The sequence below is a fragment of the Rutidosis leptorrhynchoides genome, chromosome 3 (genome assembly GCF_046630445.1).
Source record: "Rutidosis leptorrhynchoides isolate AG116_Rl617_1_P2 chromosome 3, CSIRO_AGI_Rlap_v1, whole genome shotgun sequence".
Classification (NCBI taxonomy): domain Eukaryota; kingdom Viridiplantae; phylum Streptophyta; class Magnoliopsida; order Asterales; family Asteraceae; genus Rutidosis; species Rutidosis leptorrhynchoides.
The window spans coordinates 62,129,641-62,149,163 of record NC_092335.1 but is presented as its reverse complement, the minus strand read 5'-3'; positions in this window follow the sequence as shown (position 1 = coordinate 62,149,163).

The window sequence follows — 19,523 nt, the reverse complement described above, 5'->3', positions numbered from 1 at the left end:
AAAGAATTTCCCGATGTATTTCTGAAAGAATTCCCGGGATTACCCCCACATCGATCCGTTGAATTTCAAATAGATCTTGTACCAGGAGCTGCACCAATAGCTCGTGCTCCTTACAGACTCGCACCCAGCGAGATGAAAGAACTGCAAAGCCAATTACAAGAACTTTTAGAGCGTGGTTTCATTCGACCAAGCACATCACCGTGGGGAGCTCATGTTTTGTTTGTCAAGAAGAAAGATGGTACATTCAGGTTGTGTATCGACTACCGAGAGTTGAACAAACTTACCATCAAGAACCGCTACCCACTACCGAGAATCGACGACTTATTTGATCAACTACAAGGCTCGTCTATTTATTCAAAGATTGACTTACGTTCCGGGTATCATCAAATGCGGGTGAAAGAAGATGATATTCCAAAGACTGCTTTCAGAACACGTTACGGTCATTACGAGTTTTTGGTCATGCCGTTTGGTTTAACTAATGCACCAGCTGTGTTCATGGACCTTATGAACCAAGTGTGTGGACCATACCTTGACAAGTTTGTCATTGTTTTCATTGATGACATACTTATTTACTCAAAGAATGACCAAGAACACGGTGAACATTTGAGAAAGGTGTTAGAAGTATTGAGGAAGGAAGAATTGTACGCTAAGTTTTCAAAGTGTGCATTTTGGTTGGAAGAAGTTCAATTTCTCGGTCACATAGTGAACAAAGAAGGTATTAAGGTGGATCCGGCAAAGATAGAAACTGTTGAAAAGTGGGAAACCCCGAAAACTCCGAAACACATACGCCAGTTTTTAGGACTAGCTGGTTACTACAGAAGGTTCATCCAAGACTTTTCCAGAATAGCAAAACCCTTGACTGCATTAACGCATAAAGGGAAGAAATTTGAATGGAATGATGAACAAGAGAAAGCGTTTCAGTTATTGAAGAAAAAGCTAACTACGGCACCTATATTGTCATTGCCTGAAGGGAATGATGATTTTGTGATTTATTGTGACGCATCAAAGCAAGGTCTCGGTTGTGTATTAATGCAATGAACGAAGGTGATTGCTTATGCGTCTAGACAATTGAAGATTCAAGAACAAAATTATACGACGCATGATTTGGAATTAGGCGCGGTTGTTTTTGCATTAAAGACTTGGAGGCACTACTTATATGGGGTCAAAAGTATTATATATACTGACCATAAAAGTCTTCAACACATATTTAATTAGAAACAACTGAATATGAGGCAGCGTAGGTGGATTGAATTATTGAATGATTACGACTTTGAGATTCGTTACCACCCGGGGAAGGTAAATGTGGTAGCCGATGCCTTGAGCAGGAAGGACAGAGAACCCATTCGAGTAAAATCTATGAATATAATGATTCATAATAACCTTACTACTCAAATAAAGGAGGCGCAACAAGGAGTTTTAAAAAAGGAAATTTAAAGGATGAAATACCCAAAGGATCGGAGAAGCATCTTAAGATTCGGGAAGACGGAACCCGGTATAGGGCTGAAAGGATTTGGGTACCAAAATTTGGAGATATGAGAGAAATGGTACTTAGAGAAGCTCATAAAACTAGATACTCAATACATCCTGGAACGGGGAAGATGTACAAGGATCTCAAGAAACATTTTTGGTGGCCGAGTATGAAAGTCGATGTTGCTAAATACGTAGGAGAATGTTTGACGTGTTCTAAGGTCAAAGCTGAGCATCAGAAACCATCAGGTCTAGTTCAACAACCCGAAATCCCGGAATGGAAATGGGAAAACATTACCATGGATTTCATCACTAAATTGCCAAGGACTGCAAGTGGTTTTGATACTATTTGGGTAATAGTTGATCGTCTCACCAAATTAGCACACTTCCTACCAATAAGAGAAGATGACAAGATGGAGAAGTTAGCACGACTGTATTTGAAGGAAGTCGTCTCCAGACATGGAATACCAATCTCTATTATCTCTGATAGGGATGGCAGATTTATTTCAAGATTCTGGCAGACATTACAGCAAGCATTAGGAACTCGTCTAGACATGAGTACTGCCTATCATCCACAAACTGATGGGCAGAGCGAAAGGACGATACAAACGCTTGAAGACATGCTACGAGCATGTGTTATTGATTTCGAAAACAGTTGGGATCGACATCTACCGTTAGCAGAATTTTCCTACAACAACAGCTACCATTCAAGCATTGAGATGGCGCCGTTTGAAGCACTTTATGGTAGAAAGTGCAGGTCTCCGATTTGTTGGAGTGAAGTGGGGGATAAACAGATTACGGGTCCGGAAATTATACAAGAAACTACCGAGAAGATCATCCAAATTCAACAACGGTTGAAAACCGCCCAAAGTCGACAAAAGAGCTACGCTGACATTAAAAGAAAAGATATAGAATTTGAAATTGGAGAGATGGTCATGCTTAAAGTTGCACCTTGGAAAGGCGTTGTTCGATTTGGTAAACGAGGGAAATTAAATCCAAGGTATATTGGACCATTCAAGATTATTGATCATGTTGGACCAGTAGCTTACCGACTTGAGTTACCTCAGCAACTTGCGGCTGTACATAACACTTTCCACGTCTCGAATTTGAAGAAATGTTTTGCTAAAGAAGATCTCACTATTCCGTTAGATGAAATCCAAATCAACGAAAAACTTCAATTCATCGAAGAACCCGTCGAAATAATGGATCGTGAGGTTAAAAGACTTAAGCAAAACAAGGTACCAATTGTTAAGGTTCAATGGAATGCTCGTAGAGGACCCGAGTTCACCTGGGAGCGTGAAGATCAGATGAAGAAGAAATACCCGCATCTATTTCCAGAAGATTCGTCAACACCTTCAACAACTTAAAATTTTGGGACGAAATTTATTTAACGGGTAGGTACTGTAGTGACCCGAACTTTTCTATGTTTATATATATTAATTGAGATTGATATTTACATGATTAAATGTTTCCAACATGTTAAGCAATCAAACTTGTTAAGACTTGATTAATTGAAATATGTTTCATATAGACAATTGACCACCCAAGTTGACCGGTGATTCACGAACGTTAAAACTTGTAAAAACTATATGATAACATATATATGGATATATATATAGTTAACATGATACTATGATAAGTAAACATATCATTAAGTATATTAACAATGAACTACATATGTAAAAACAAGACTACTAACTTAATGATTTTTAAACGAGACATATATGTAACGATTATCGTTGTAAAGACATTTAATGTATATATATCATATTAAGAGATATTCATACATGATAATATCATGATAATATAATAATTTAAAATCTCATTTGATATTATAAACATTGGGTTAACAACATTTAACAAGATCGTTAACCTAAAGGTTTCAAAACAACACTTACATGTAACGACTAACGATGACTTAACGACTCAGTTAAAATGTATATACATGTAGTGTTTTAATATGTATTTATACACTTTTGAAAGACTTCAATACACTTATCAAAATACTTCTACTTAACAAAAATGCTTACAATTACATCCTCGTTCAGTTTCATCAACAATTCTACTCGTATGCACCCGTATTCGTACTCGTACAATACACAGCTTTTAGATGTATGTACTATTAGTATATACACTCTAATGATCAGCTCTTAGCAGCCCATGTGAGTCACCTAACACATGTGGGAACCATCATTTGGCAACTAGCAAGAAATATCTCATAAAATTACAAAAATATGAGTAATCATTCATGACTTATTTACATGAAAATAAAATTACATATCCTTTATATCTAATCCATACACCAACGACCAAAAACACCAACAAACACTTTCATTCTTCAATTTTCTTCATCTAATTGATCTCTCTCAAGTTCTATCTTCAAGTTCTAAGTGTTCTTCATATATTCTACAAGTTCAAGTTACATAAAATCAAGAATACTTCCAAGTTTGCTAGCTCACTTCCAATCTTGTAAGGTAAGAAATCTTTGTTTCTTATAGTAGGTTATCATTCTAATACAAGGTAATAATCATATTCAAACTTTGGTTCAATTTCTATAACTATAACAATCTTATTTCAAGTGATGATCTTACTTGAACTTGTTTTCGTGTCATGATTCTGCTTCAAGAACTTCGAGCCATCCAAGGATCCGTTGAAGCTAGATCCATTTTTCTCTTTTCCAGTAGGTTTATCCAAGGAACTTAAGGTAGTAATGATGTTCATAACATCATTCGATTCATACATATAAAGCTATCTTATTCGAAGGTTTAAACTTGTAATCACTAGAACATAGTTTAGTTAATTCTAAACTTGTTCGCAAACAAAAGTTAATCCTTCTAACTTGACTTTTAAAATCAACTAAACACATGTTCTATTTCTATATGATATGCTAACTTAATGATTTAAAACCTGGAAACACGAAAAACACCGTAAAACCGGATTTACGCCGTCGTAGTAACACCGCGGGCTGTTTTGGGTTAGTTAATTAAAAACTATGATAAACTTTGATTTAAAAATTGTTATTCTGAGAAAATGATTTTTATTATGAACATGAAACTATATCCAAAAATTATGGTTAAACTCAAAGTGGAAGTATGTTTTCTAAAATGGTCATCTAGACGTCGTTCTTTCGACTTAAATTGACTACCTTTACAAAAACAACTTGTAACTTATTTTTCTGACTATAAACCTATACTTTTTCTGTTTATATTCATAAAATAGAGTTCAATATGAAACCATACCAATTTGATTCACTCAAAACGGATTTAAAATGAAGAAGTTATGGGTAAAACAAGATTGGATAATTTTTCTCATTTTAGCTACGTGAAAATTGGTAACAAATCTATTCCAACCATAACTTAATCAACTTGTATTGTATATTATGTAATCTTGAGATACCATAGACACGTATACAATGTTTCGACCTATCATGTCGACACATCTATATATATATTTCGGAACAACCATAGACACTCTATATGTGAATGTTGGAGTTAGCTATACAGGGTTGAGGTTGATTCCAAAATATATATAGTTTGAGTTGTGATCAATACTGAGATACGTATACACTGGGTCGTGGATTGATTCAAGATAATATTTATCGATTTATTTCTGTACATCTAACTGTGGACAACTAGTTGTAGGTTACTAACGAGGACAGCTGACTTAATAAACTTAAAACATCAAAATATATTAAAAGTGTTGTAAATATATTTTGAACATACTTTGATATATATGTATATATTGTTATAGGTTCGTGAATCAACCAGTGGCCAAGTCTTACTTCCCGACGAAGTAAAAATCTGTGAAAGTGAGTTATAGTCCCACTTTTAAAATCTAATATTTTTGAGATAAGAATACATGCAGGTTTTATAAATGATTTACAAAATAGACACAAGTACGTGAAACTACATTCTATGGTTGAATTATCGAAATCGAATATGCCCCTTTTTATTAAGTCTGGTAATCTAAGAATTAGGGAACAGACACCCTAATTGACGCGAATCCTAAAGATAGATCTATTGGGCCTAACAAACCCCATCCAAAGTACCGGATGCTTTAGTACTTCGAAATTTATATCATATCCGAAGGGTGTCCCGGAATGATGGGGATATTCTTATATATGCATCTTGTTAATGTCGGTTACCAGGTGTTCACCATATGAATGATTTTTATCTCTATGTATGGGATGTGTATTGAAATATGAAATCTTGTGGTCTATTATTATGATTTGATATATATAGGTTAAACCTATAACTCACCAACATTTTTGTTGACGTTTTAAGCATGTTTATTCTCAGGTGATAATTAAGAGCTTCCGCTGTCGCATACTTAAATAAGGACGAGATTTGGAGTCCATGCTTGTATGATATTGTGTAAAAACTGCATTCAAGAAACTTATTTTGTTGTAACATATTTGTATTGTAAACCATTATGTAATGGTCGTGTGTAAACAGGATATTTTAGATTATCATTATTTGATAATCTACGTAAAGCTTTTTAAAACCTTTATCTATGAAATAAAGGTTATGGTTTGTTTTAAAAATGAATGCAGTCTTTGAAAAACGTCTCATATAGAGGTCAAAACCTCGCAACGAAATCAATTAATATGGAACGTTTTTAATCAATAAGAACGGGACATTTCACGTCGTCCAGTAACAAAAGGTGGGACGCCGTCCCGATAGGGGGGACGCCGTCCAGCAACAAAAGGTGAGACGCCGTCCAAAGTTTGGGACGCCGTCCAAACGGTCTGTCGAGCCAGCTGTTTTAATTATTTTAAAAGGGGTAAAATGGTAAAATCACTTAGATGCCGGTTTGGACCCTTCAATACTGGTTCCTTGGTCATTTGTGGATCATATTTCATCTTCACAAACACTCCCAACATTATTTAGAGAGAGAGGAGAAGTTCTAGAGAGAGAGAGGTGGATTTGGAGAAGGAGTCGGATTCTCGTAAAAGCTCGGGTTCTAAAGTTGTTCATCTCGCTCCAAGCTACGTTGTGGTGGTATTGGTAAGCTCAAACTCCGAATTTCATTTGTTAGATTTGATGTTCAAGTTAGGGTTTTGAGCTAGATTGTTGTGAAACCCTTTTAGATGACGAAGTAGGTTCATGGTGACTTGTTAATCTTGTCACTTGGCGGGTTTTGGGTTGGTTGACGTTTTAGCCTTGATTAGGGTTTGATCTTGAGTTTAATCACTAGGTTTAGTGATTATGGAAGTGTTGAAACTCTTTTGGGTGAGTTTGGCTAACTAATTTTGAAATGGGTCAAAATTAGGATTTTGGTGTCAAAATGGGTATGACACGTGTTTAACACTTGTGTTCGGGTTTAATTGGCGTGTTAGGACCATTTTCACTCGTGTTAGTGATTATTGGTTAGTTTGGGCGCGTTTCGTGCTTAGAAGTGCAAATAGGTCGAATTTGCACTAGGTGTCAATTGGGTTGGTTTGTAAGTCAACCCTAATTGTGTTGTTGTGTTTGTGATAATGGAATAGGTACTTTCCATTTGGCGCATTGCGGTTTACTTGGAAGCATTCATCAAGACGACTAGGTGAGTGGTAATATCCTATATGCATATGTATGTGTAGGATGGGTACGGGTCGGGAGAAGGGGTTCTCGCTTGTAGAGCTCGCTTCTCGTATAGGTGGAATAATTATATGTGTAGGTATATAATATATCTATTTGTGGTAGCGTGAAATGTGTAGTGTCGAGGTGTTAAGACACCACGTTTCATGTGACGAGTGATGTGTCGAGGTGTTAAGACGTCACTCGGAGTGAAGCATCGAGGTGTTAAGATGCCACTCTAAGTAATTGACGGGTGAAGCATCGAGGTGTTAAGATGCCACTCGGGGTGAAGCATCGAGGTGTTAAGGTGCCACCTAGGGGTGTAGTGTCGAGGTGTTAAGACACCACTCCGTAAAATAATGAGTGAAGCATCGAGGTGTTAAGATGCCACTCGGGGTGAAGTACCGAGGTGTTAAGGTGCCACCCTAGGGTTTAGTGATACGAGGTGTTAAGTATACTAAAGAATGTTATGAACATCGATGACTTATTTCGCGAAGTCATTCCCTTGCGAAGATTTGGTTAACCATGGTTATTGTGATGTAAGCGTAAGCAATTATGCTATTCGAGATATTTATATATGTATATTGTATACGTATAATGTTGTTTATATTAATGAATTGTTGTGATGTAGCTAACCCTCCGGGTGTGGCTTATTGGCGTTGTTCACATCGTCGTTGGTGAACTCACTTTATTTATTGTTAGCTTGTTGCTTAGTGATGTTACGGTATGCTTAGACTAGCTTGCCTTTATGCTTGAATGCTTTGGTATGCGGTATTTGATATTTGTGTGGCGTGTCCATTTTATACATATATATGTATGTAGTATATTATCATTCACTAAGCGTTAGCTTACCCTCTCGTTGTTTACATTTTTATAGATTGCACGGATGCGGTGGCTCGGGTAAGTGCGGGGACTAGTGGACTTGCGTAGTTGCTTTAGAAGACTTACTTTTGGATTTGATTAGGATTGGGTAGCGTGTCCCTAATCCCATGCTCGGTCTATGTTTTTGTATAAACTAATGGGTCGAAATAGTCACTTGTGATATTTTGGGTCGATGTGGGCCCGGTGTCGTAAAACTCGGTTTTTATTGTGGAAAACTCCTAGTTTAAACTATTGTAATCTATTGTGAAAGTGTTTTGGTTTAAAAGTGTCGGGAAGCGGGTTTTCGCCCGCGTGTGTTCGAAAAAACTGAGCAGAATGTTTTAGTACATCTGGACGTCGTCCCAGTCTTAAGTTCTGGACGCCGTCCAAGCTTTTGGACGCCGTCCAGATCAACTGTTCCAGAAATTTTTTTTTTTGTGGCACATTTTCGGAAGGTTAACGGGTTGGGTTGTTACAAAAAATGATTAAATTTTACCAAAGTTTCCAAACATATTGGCGTTTGGTTGCTGAATGATAAATGGTGCATATCATTTGTTCATTTCGTCTGTTGTTACATCACATTTATTTGTCATCTTGTCGTCAAAATTAGTAGCTTTTGCTGAACGTAATGCCAGTCTTTGAAAGTGCACTGTTTTACCCTGTTTTGTACAATCGACAATATACATACATACAAATATAATCATGCATGGCAATTTGAAATGGGACTTAATATCCCACTTTCAATTTCTAAATATGAAATATTAGTACACAATAATAATAAAAATTACACAAATATATCCAATAACATAAGTTTAAACATGAAAAAGTCAAAAGATAAAAACATAAAAATCATAAAAATAACCAAATGGAACTAAATCAGTCTGGATATGGGTTCCAGTTCATCTCGTCAGGTGGGTTCCATTGTTGGTTATAGGTGTTTTGATAGGCTTGGTTATAGTCATACCGGTTAAAGGGTGGTCGGATATCGGGGCTATGTGGCGGAAAATGAGCAGGTCGAGTAGGTACATAGTTATTTGGTACCTGATATGATAGCTGGCTCATGATTTGGTGCTGATGAACTAACCAGCTATCGTGTTGGCGTCGCCTATAATCCTCGTATACTCGCTCGGAGTTCCACTGCTCATACATACTATGTCTGGCCGCGTTCGTCATTGCTTCCTCATCTATACGAACGTGGACGTCAAGAATAGCATCTTGAAAGACATCCCTAATGTCTTCCGCCTCCTCCATTTCCTCGTCTGAGCCTCTCTCTACCTGAGGATGAGATCCCTCATAGGGTACTGCCTGGTTACGTCTACTTTTCAATACCTTAGCACCCACATAAACTTTCAATCCTAAGGGCTCAACCTGTTCTCTACAAAGCTGTAATGGACCCCCTTGGTTCCTATCAACACCTAAATACTCTCCAATGAGAGTAACAAAAATACCTCCTCCTATTATACTCCCGTCCTGCATTCCCTCTACCATTTTAGATAAATAAAAAGCAACACAGTAAGGGATATTGACAAAGCTTCTAGGATCCCGAATACACTTTAGGTAGAATAAATCATGTAAGGTAATTTTTTCTTTATTATGACCTCTCTGTGTAATCGAGTTAGCCAAAAATCTATGAATAATACGAAGCTCGGCTTTGTCAATATGTGTATAGGAGTGTCCTCCTGCTCGTGTAAAAACATCAAAATGTGACATACGCCTCCAAATGGTTACTATCTACCCTTTCACCATAATGAATCAAATTTGTACAATCGGGTAATAGCAACTCACCAGGAGTATATATCTGTAATGCCCTGGCCATGTTCAACAGGGACATTCTGTACATCCTACCGCCAAGGATAAACCTAAGAAATATTCTATCATCTATTCTAACTATATTTGTATCAAGTGATACAGTACTCATCAACTCAACACACCATTCCTTATATACAGGTCTACGAATGGTGAAAAGACGTTCCCAATCTGTAAAAGAAGAACTGTCATACCTTTGAACTAAAAGCTGTCTAACACGGTCAGCTAGATGGACCGTTTCCAAAGGGGCCCAATCGATTACCCTTGGCACCTCTACATTTTTTGTTACCAATTTGAATTTGTTCCTTTGATATGTCTCGCAATCTCTCCATCTCCTATCAAATCTCAGATTAGGATGCAGAGTGTGCTCAGGAATCGTTGGAAATTCTACTGGCGGCCTCATTGGGAATACTATGAATTCATCAACAAACTGTACCGGATCATAATAAGGTATGTGCTGATCAGGTTGTTGTTGTTCCTGTTGTGGTTCTTGTTCGTGTTGCATTTCTGGTTCTGGTTCTGGTGCTGGTGCTGGTCGTCTAGATGATGATGCTCCTGAACCTCCAGTATCGGCTTTCTGCAAAACACATTAAACACAAAATTTGTGCATCCAAATATGCATTAGTGTTAGCAAAATAACAACTTAAAACAATCACTATAACATGTTAAATCAAAATTAAACTTATACACATTTTCACAATTTTTCACAATTCTACACTTTTCAAATAAGCACATATGAAAATGTATACAAAATTCATAAGCATTTAACTTAAATAACATGTCAAAATATTCATTACTAATAATTAAACAAGTCTCAAATGGCAAATATATCAAATTAATCAAGTTCATGAATTTTGGACTTAAAAAGTCCACTTTAATATCCAAAAATCATGTTTAGGATCAATGTTTGGATCATTTAACTATCTAAACATGTTACACTACTCAATTTAGCAATAATTCATGACAAAAATCGGCCATAACCTGTTTATATCAAAAAGCCCCAAATTGCTCAAGAACACAAACCCTAGATTTCTAAAAATTTTGAAGTTTTTAGCTTCAAATCATGTTAAATAGCATCAATCTAGGTTATACATGCATAAAATACTAACAATTTAACACTAATTACACTAGAAATTAACAAAATTACATTAGGTAAAAAATTGGTAATTATCACAAAAACTAGGAATTTATATAGTTTAGGGGTGTAATTTTTACCAATTTACTGAAGAATGAGAATCTAGGCATGATTAGAGCAAGAAATTTGATGAATTACGGTGGAAAAATGGCGAAAATTGGTGAATTTTTGGGTGAGTTTCGTGAATGTGTGTGTTTTGTGGAGAAGAAACAGAACAGGCTGCTGTATGTATCAGGCCTGCATTTGGTCCCCATGCGATCGCATGGGTTCCAAGTGCAAACCCCATGCGATCGTATGGGGTGCCGGCTACAGTAATTTCAATTTTTTTTTTATATAAAACCTTATACTTTATAAAACTTATAATTAATTAAATTTTAAAAATTTTGTTTTCATTTAGGAGCGAGGGCGTTTCGGATCGTTGTCCTAGTCTGTCCCTCGACAAAATTTTAAAATTTGTCAAATCAAAGTGTGGTTTTTAAAAGTAAAGATTTTTGGGTTTTTTTTTTTTAATGTTTTTGGCATACTTTAATTCAATAAGATTAAAAATAATGATAATAAAAGTTCTCGTCCCTCCCTCGGGTAAAGCAATTTCGGTTCAAAGACCTAGTCTTCAACTTACGACGAATTTTTAAAAATCATATTTTTAACTTAATGAGATAAAGTAAATTTTTGTTTTTAAATTCACACCAAACTTAAAATAAAAATACATAAAATTCAAAATTAATATTAAAAATTCACACCAAACTTAAAATTTGAAATGCATAAAATTAAAAATTCTTATTTTTAAAAATTAAAAATTCACACCAAACTTAATTTAAAAATTCATATTATAAAATTACACCAAACTTATATTATATTTTTCAAATATTTACAATTTTAAATATATTGTTTTTACAAAGTTTACAATATTAATTTAAGATTTATATATTAATTTTAAAAACATGGTAAAAATAAAATTAAAAATCTTTTCGACTTTTTATCCCACTTTAATCAATCAAATATTATCAAAAATATACGCCCCTCTTTTCGGTAAAGTAATTTCGGTTCCAAGACCTAATTTAACTCATGACGAATTTTTGAAATATTTTGTGTTGATTGTTTAAAGATATTTATACCTTAAGAATAAACGTTAAATTTCGCAGTGATGTAATAAATTTTTGAATGATATCAATAATTTCGGTTGCCAAACCTAATTTTATTTAATACCAATTTAATAAGTTATAGCGAATAAATTAGCGTTTATTATCAAAAGGTTAAAAATAAAAATAAATAAAAATAAAAACTGTACAGACTTACCTGTGAGATAGTATTCTTAGTTATATGATCTATCCCATTCATAAGATAGTCGGTTTAATTGGTTTTCCATAGCTACATAGGCATAACCTCGAGCATTCAGTGTCTTTTCTTCTAAACATATGAACGGTCCGTCTCTGCATAAAGTAACAAATTCGGTATTTGAATAGGTTTGATTATTTGAACATTTACCTCCATGTGACCATTTTCCGCATTTGTGACATCGTTCTAGGTGTCGTGCTCTTCTTTTCGCTGCGGATTTTGATTTTCCTTTACCAAATTGTAACTTATTATCTTCGCATCTGGATTCTTTTCTTACTCCGTCCAATCTTTCTCTGATTACTGATACTATTTCACTCGGTAGTGTGTCATTATTACGTTTAGTGATCAAAGCGTGTAGCATTAGACCATGGTTTAGTTCACAGGCAGTCTTCATTTCCTAAAAAAATAAAAATTCAGAATGGGGGGAGAAGACTAGTTCTTTAGGGTCTGCTAGGGAAAGACCATTCGGGTTCCATTTTCGAGAACTACATGAAAACAGACAATCTAACTCTAACAGAAATACATATTATCCTTTAAAGACTTGATTCTCCCCACACTTAGTTAGCTGTGGTGTCGAAATTGTGATTAACTTCATTGTCGAATTCCATTGGACTATCTATGTAGTGTTTAACTCTGTGACCATTAACTTTAAATTCAATCCCATTTGAATTTATTACTTCTATCGTTCCGTATGGGAAAACTCTTTTAACTATGAATGGTCCAGACCATCTTGATTTCAATTTTCCAGGAAATAGCTTGAATCGTGAATTGAAAAGAAGAACTCTGTCTCCTTCTTTAAATTCTTTTAAACTTCTGATTCTTTTATCATGTCATTTCTTCGTTCTTTCCTTATAGATTAACGAATTATCGTATGCTTCATGTCTTAATTCTTCTAATTCGTTTAGTTGACTTAACCGTAGACGTCCAGCTTCATGTAAATCAAGATTACATGTCTTCAAAGCCCAAAATGCTTTGTGTTCAATTTCTACTGGAAGATGACATGCTTTTCCATAAACAAGTCTAAAAGGTGTGGTTCCAATTGGAGTTTTGTAGGCTGTTCTAAAAGCCCAGAGTGCATCCTCCAATTTAATGGACCATTCCTTCGGATTTGATCCTACGGTTTTCTCTAGAATACGTTTTAAAGCTCGGTTGGTATTTTCAACTTGTCCACTTGTTTGTGGATGATATGCGGTGGAGATTTTATGAGTTACTCCATATCTTTTAAGAACTTTCTCAAGTTGATTATTACAGAAATGAGTACCCCGATCACTTATTAAAGCTTTCGGTGTTCCAAACCTTGCAAAAAGACGTTTTAAAAAGTTGACTACAACTCGTGCATCGTTAGTTGGGAGAGCTTGTGCTTTCGCCCATTTAGATACATAATCAATGGCTACGAGCATATATAGATTATTATGAGATTTTGGAAATGGACCCATAAAGTCAATACCCCAAATGTCAAATACTTCACATACTTGGATGACATTTTGTGGCATTTCATCACGTTGACTTATTTTTCTGGCCCTTTGACAAGCATCACAGGATTTGCAAAGAAGGTGTGCGTCTTTGTAAATTGTAGGCCAATAGAATCCAGCATCATAAACTTTTCTTGTTGTTAGTTGAGGCCCATAATGCCCTCCTGTTGGTCCTGTGTGACAATGGTTTAAAATTTTACTAGCTTCATCTCCAAATACACATCGGCGTATTATTCCATCGGGACAACTTTTAAACAGATGTGGATCTTCCCAAAAATAGTGTTTTATATCACTGAAGAATTTCTTTCATTTTTAGTACGATAATCCTTTTTCAAGGAATCCATAAACTAAGTAGTTTGCATAGTCTGCAAACCATGGAATTTCTTTATAATCTATCTTCAATAGATATTCATCAGGAAAGTTGTCTTGTATGGCCGATTCATTTAGAACTTCTAACTCAGGATTTTCAAGACGAGAAAGATGATCAGCGGCGAGATTTTCTGCTCCTCTTTTATCTCAGATTTCAATATCAAACTCTTGTAAGAGTAAGATCCAACGGATTAATCTTGGTTTAGCATCTTGTTTCAAAAATAGGTATCTAAGAGCAGAATAGTCGGTATAGACCACCGTTTTTGCTAGAACGAGATATGATCGAAATTTGTCAAAAGCAAAGACAATAGCAAGGAGTTATTTTTCAGTAGTTGTATAGTTCGTTTGTGCTCCTTGTAACGTCTTACTAGCATAATATATAGGTTGAAATCATTTTTCAATCCTTTGTCCTAAAACAGCTCCCATTGCAAAATCACTTGCATCGCACATTAGTTCAAATGGTAGATTCCAATTTGGTGTTATCATGATCGGCGCATTAGTGAGTTTCTCTTTAAGAATATTAAAAGATTTGATACACTCATCTGAAAAGATGAATGGAGCATCCTTTTCTAGGAGTTTATTCATAGGAGTGGCAATTTTAGAAAAATCTTTTATGAAACGTCGGTAAAAACCGGCATGCCCTAGAAAACTCCTAACTCCTCTAACATTGGTGGGATGTGGAAGTTTAGCAATTACATCTACTTTAGCTCTATCCACTTCAATTCCTTCTTTTGAAATTTTATGTCCAAGAACAATGCCTTCTTTAACCATGAAATGACATTTCTCCCAATTAAGTACTAGATTTGACTGTTCGCATCTAATGAGCATTCGTTCCAGATTAGCTAGACATGATTCAAATGTATCACCGAAGACTGAAAAGTCATCCATGAAAACTTCCATGCATTCTTCTATCATGTCGTGAAAAATTGCCATCATACACCTTTGAAAGGTTGCAGGGGCGTTACAAAGTCCAAATGGCATGCGTTTGTAAGAAAAAGTACGATAAGGGCACGTGAATGTGGTTTTCTCTTGGTCTTCGGGTGCTATTGGAATTTGAAAATATCCGGAAAATCCATCTAGAAAACAATAGTAACTATTTCCGGCTAATCTTTCCAACGTTTGATCAATGAAAGGTAAGGGAAAGTGATCTTTTCTGGTGGCGTCATTTAATTTTCTATAATCAATACACACACGCCATCCTGTTACAGTCCTAGTAGGAATAAGCTCATTTTTCTCATTTGTAATGACAGTCATGCCACCCTTCTTAGGCACGCATTGAACTGGGCTTACCCATGGACTATCAGAGATTGGATATATCAAACCTGCATCTAGCAGTTTAATAATCTCTTTCTTAACTACATCTTGCATATTAGGATTTAGTCTTCGTTGGCGTTGCACATACGTTTTATGACCTTCTTCCATAAGGATTTTATGTGTGCAATACGAAGGACTTATTCCTTTAATATCATGAATCTTCCATGCAATGACTGGTTTATGAGCTTTTAACACATAAATGAGTTGTGATTTCTCATTTTCAGTAAGAGAAGACGATATTATTACAGGTAATTCAGATTCACCATGTAAATAAGTGTATTTCAAATGGTTTGGAAGTGGCTTTAACTCTAATTTCGGAGGTTCTTCTATCGATGATTTGTATCGATATCTGTCTTCTTCTTTTAGCATTTGGATTTCTTCTGTTGTTGGTTCATATCCATTAGCTATAAGTGTAGCTAACATTTCAACTTCATCAATTGGTTCATTACCTTCTCCTAAAGAACATTCTCCTGTTCCTTGTAATTCTGGAAATTCTTCTAATAATTCTGCATGTGCATCTATAGTTTGAATATAATAACATGTATCATCTGCAGATTGCGGTTGTTGCATTGCTCTATCAACTGAAAAGGTAACACTCTCGTCCTCTATACTTAGGGTCAGTTTCTTACCGAACACGTCTATCATTGCTTTAGCCGTGTTTAAGAATGGTCTTCCTAATATGAGAGGAACTTGAGAATCTTCTTCTATGTCCATAACAACAAAATCTACTGGAAATACTAAAGTACCAACTTTAACTAGCATGTTTTCCATTATCCCTCTAGGATATTTTATTGATCGATCGGCTAGTTGTATGCTTATTCTGGTTGGTTTCAATTCTCCGAGGTCTAGTTTAGCGTATAGTGAATACGGCATTAAATTTATACTAGCACCTAAATCTGCTAATGCTTCTATTGAACTAAGACTACCCAGAAAACATGGAATTGTGAAACTTCCTGGATCAGATAGTTTTTCTGGTATCTTATTCAACAGCACTGCTGAACAATTAGCATTCATAGTAACAGCCGAGAGTTCTTCCATTTTCTTTCTATTCGTGATCAGATCTTTCAAGAATTTAGCGTATCTAGGCATTCCTGAAATCACATCAATGAAAGGAAGATTTACATTTATCTGTTTAAACATATCCAAGAATTTGGATTGCTCGGCTTCAAGTTTCTCTTTCTTCATTTTACTCGGGTAAGGAAGTGGTGGTTGGTATGGTTTAACATAAGGTTTAGCCTTAACTGTGTTATCTTCATTAACCTTCTCAACTACCGGTTCTTTTTCCTTATCTTGATCAGGTTGTGGTTCTTGTGGAGTAGGAATAGCTTCATCAGAAGTTACAGGTATTTCAGGTGGTTTAAGTGTTGTACCACTTCTTGTGGTAATGGCTTTAGCTGTTTCATTTCGGGGGTTAGCATTTGTATCACTAGGTAAACTTCCCGGTTTTCTTTCACCTATTAACCTTGCTAGGTTACTTACTTCTTGTTCCAGGTTTTGAATAGAAGCTTGTTGATTTCTAAATGCTTGAGCATTTTGTTCATTAGTTTGTTTCTGAGATGTGAAAAACTGCGTTTGAGTTTCAACTAGCTTCGTCATCATATCTTCTAAATTCGGCTTTTTATCATCGGTTTGTTGTGGTGGTTTGTTTTGAAAATTAGGTCTTTGCTAATTGTAATTATTATTGGATACTTGTTGATTGCTAGGACCTTGTTGGTTGTTGTATGGAATATTTCGGTTATAGTTCTGATTTTGATTGTAAATAAGTCTTGGCGGTTGATAATTATTCTGATAATTATTTCCAGGCCTTTGGTTTATGTATGAAATATTCTCTCTTTGTTCCATTGTTAGTTCAATACTGAGACAATATTTTGTCAAATGTGGTCCTCCACACTGCTCACAACTAATTCGTATTGAGTGAATATCTTTAGTCATCTTTTCCATTCGTCTCTCGACAGCATCTATCTTTGCGGAAATGGAATCTAAGTCATGGCTAGAATCGGCTCTAGCTGCTTTAGATGATCTAACGATATCTTTTTCTTGGTGCCACTCATGTGAGTGGGAAGCAGTGTTATCAATAATTTTGTAAGCATCAGTTTCGGTTTTCTTCATAATAGAACCACCAGCTGCTATATCTATGTCTTTCCTTGTAGTGATGTCGCATCCTTGGTAGAATATTTGTACTATTTGACAGGTATCTAAACCATGTTGCGGACATCCTCTTAATAACTTTCCAAATCTAGTCCACGCCTCATATAGAGTTTCATTTGGCTTCTGTGTAAACGTAACAATTTCTGCTTGAAGTCTTACGGCTTTAGATGCAGGAAAGAATTGTTTAAGAAATTTTTCAACTAAAACGTCCCATGTATCAATCGCCCCTTCAGGTAACGATTCCAACCAATCTTTGGCTTCTCCCTTTAAAGTCCAGGGAAATAACATGAGATATATCTGTTCATCCTCCACTTCTCGGATTTTAAATAGTGTGCAGATCCTATTAAAGGTACGTAGATGTTCATTTGGATCTTCCTTCGGTGCACCACTAAATTGGCATTGATTAGTCACCATGTGTAGAATTTGTCCTTTGATTTCATAATCTGGCGCATTAATGTCTGGATGAGTAATTGCGTGACATTGGCCAGTGCGTTTAGCTCTCATTCGGTCTTCCATACTTAAAGGTTCCAGATTCTCCATAATTGAATTTGTTGAATCGGAATCACTAGAGGATTCTGATTTAATGGTTCGTTCCTCAACAATCTCTGTTTGAATGATTGGTAGTTCTGGAGGAAAATTTAGTGGTTCAGGATCTATGAATCGTCCCTGAATATTCTCCGGATTCTCAATTGTGAGGTCGGGTTCAAAAAATGGATTATCGGAAATTTGAACTGGAGTACTTGGTCGACTGGATGACGATTCTAAAGAAAAATCAACAGCAGTAATATTTGCTAAATGTCTTGATCTAGTTACAGGTGGTGAACGTACAAAAGGTGGTGAACGTCTTGCTCGGTGCATTCACTGAATATCCTATTAGTTTTTAAAAGGAAAAAAAAATTATAATAAGTTATCCAATCAATAGACTTTTCTGATTTTGCCCACGTTTCGAATAGCCAAAAGATGCAGCAGAGGGGCAGGATTCGTTTGGTCTCAATATAATTGAGGACTGTTTGGCTCTAATAACCCGGTCCACGTACAAATCTAACTATTACTACGAACCAGAAAATTTTGATGTCTATCAATTTAACCACTTAAAATAAATTTTCGTAATTTTAAGAAATTTAGATAAGAAGTAGAATAAAAATCTATGTCCTAAAACTAGAATAGCGAGAAATAAGAAAGAAAAAGAGTTCGTCGAAAGAGGTCGAAAAAGAAAAATGGTTGAAAAATAAAAGGTGACGGAAAACTAAAAGAAACTTATAAAACTTAAAAACACTTGACTAACCTAACCTTATTACCACAACTAACTTAAAATTATAATCGCAAATTGAGATTATTAATTGGAATAATAATTGATACATAGGTAAAAGGCGTCTAAAAATATTAAAGCTTACAAGTAAAACTATATCCCAAATGGCAATATCTTATAAAGGTACTAAAACATAAAAAGGCGTTGCAAAATTCTAAAGTACCTAAATCTTAGTCTAAAGAAAAAGCACTTAAGGGATTTTATGGCAAGGCCTAAAAATCTAGAAGTAAAAATAACTATGGCAAAAACTATGAGTTAAAAATAAATACGAGCGAAAAATACAAAAATTACGCTAAAACTATTAAAAAGGGACAAAATATAAAAATATACAAAAAGTTGTAAAAAGTACAATTTTTATAAAAATATTATTTTTATATTATTTATTTAATAAAACTATTAATTTTAAACTTTAAATAACTAATTAAACATAAAAATACAAATTAAATATAAAAACTAAATTAAATTATAAAATATATAACCCTAATTAGGGTTTAAATATATTAATAATAATAATTATCCGTAATTAATGCAGTACGATGTCAAACTGTGGCGTGTCAGACGGGCTCATGCGATCGCATGAGTCCTAAGTTACCCATCCATGCGATCGCATGGGCTAGGGTTTCGGGCCAGTTACTGGGCTGCTACAGTACTGGACTCGAGTGTTTTTTTTTTCTGATTTGTGTTTTATTTTTCTGTTTTATATATTTATATAATATATTTATATAAATTAAATAAAACTTATATTTTTA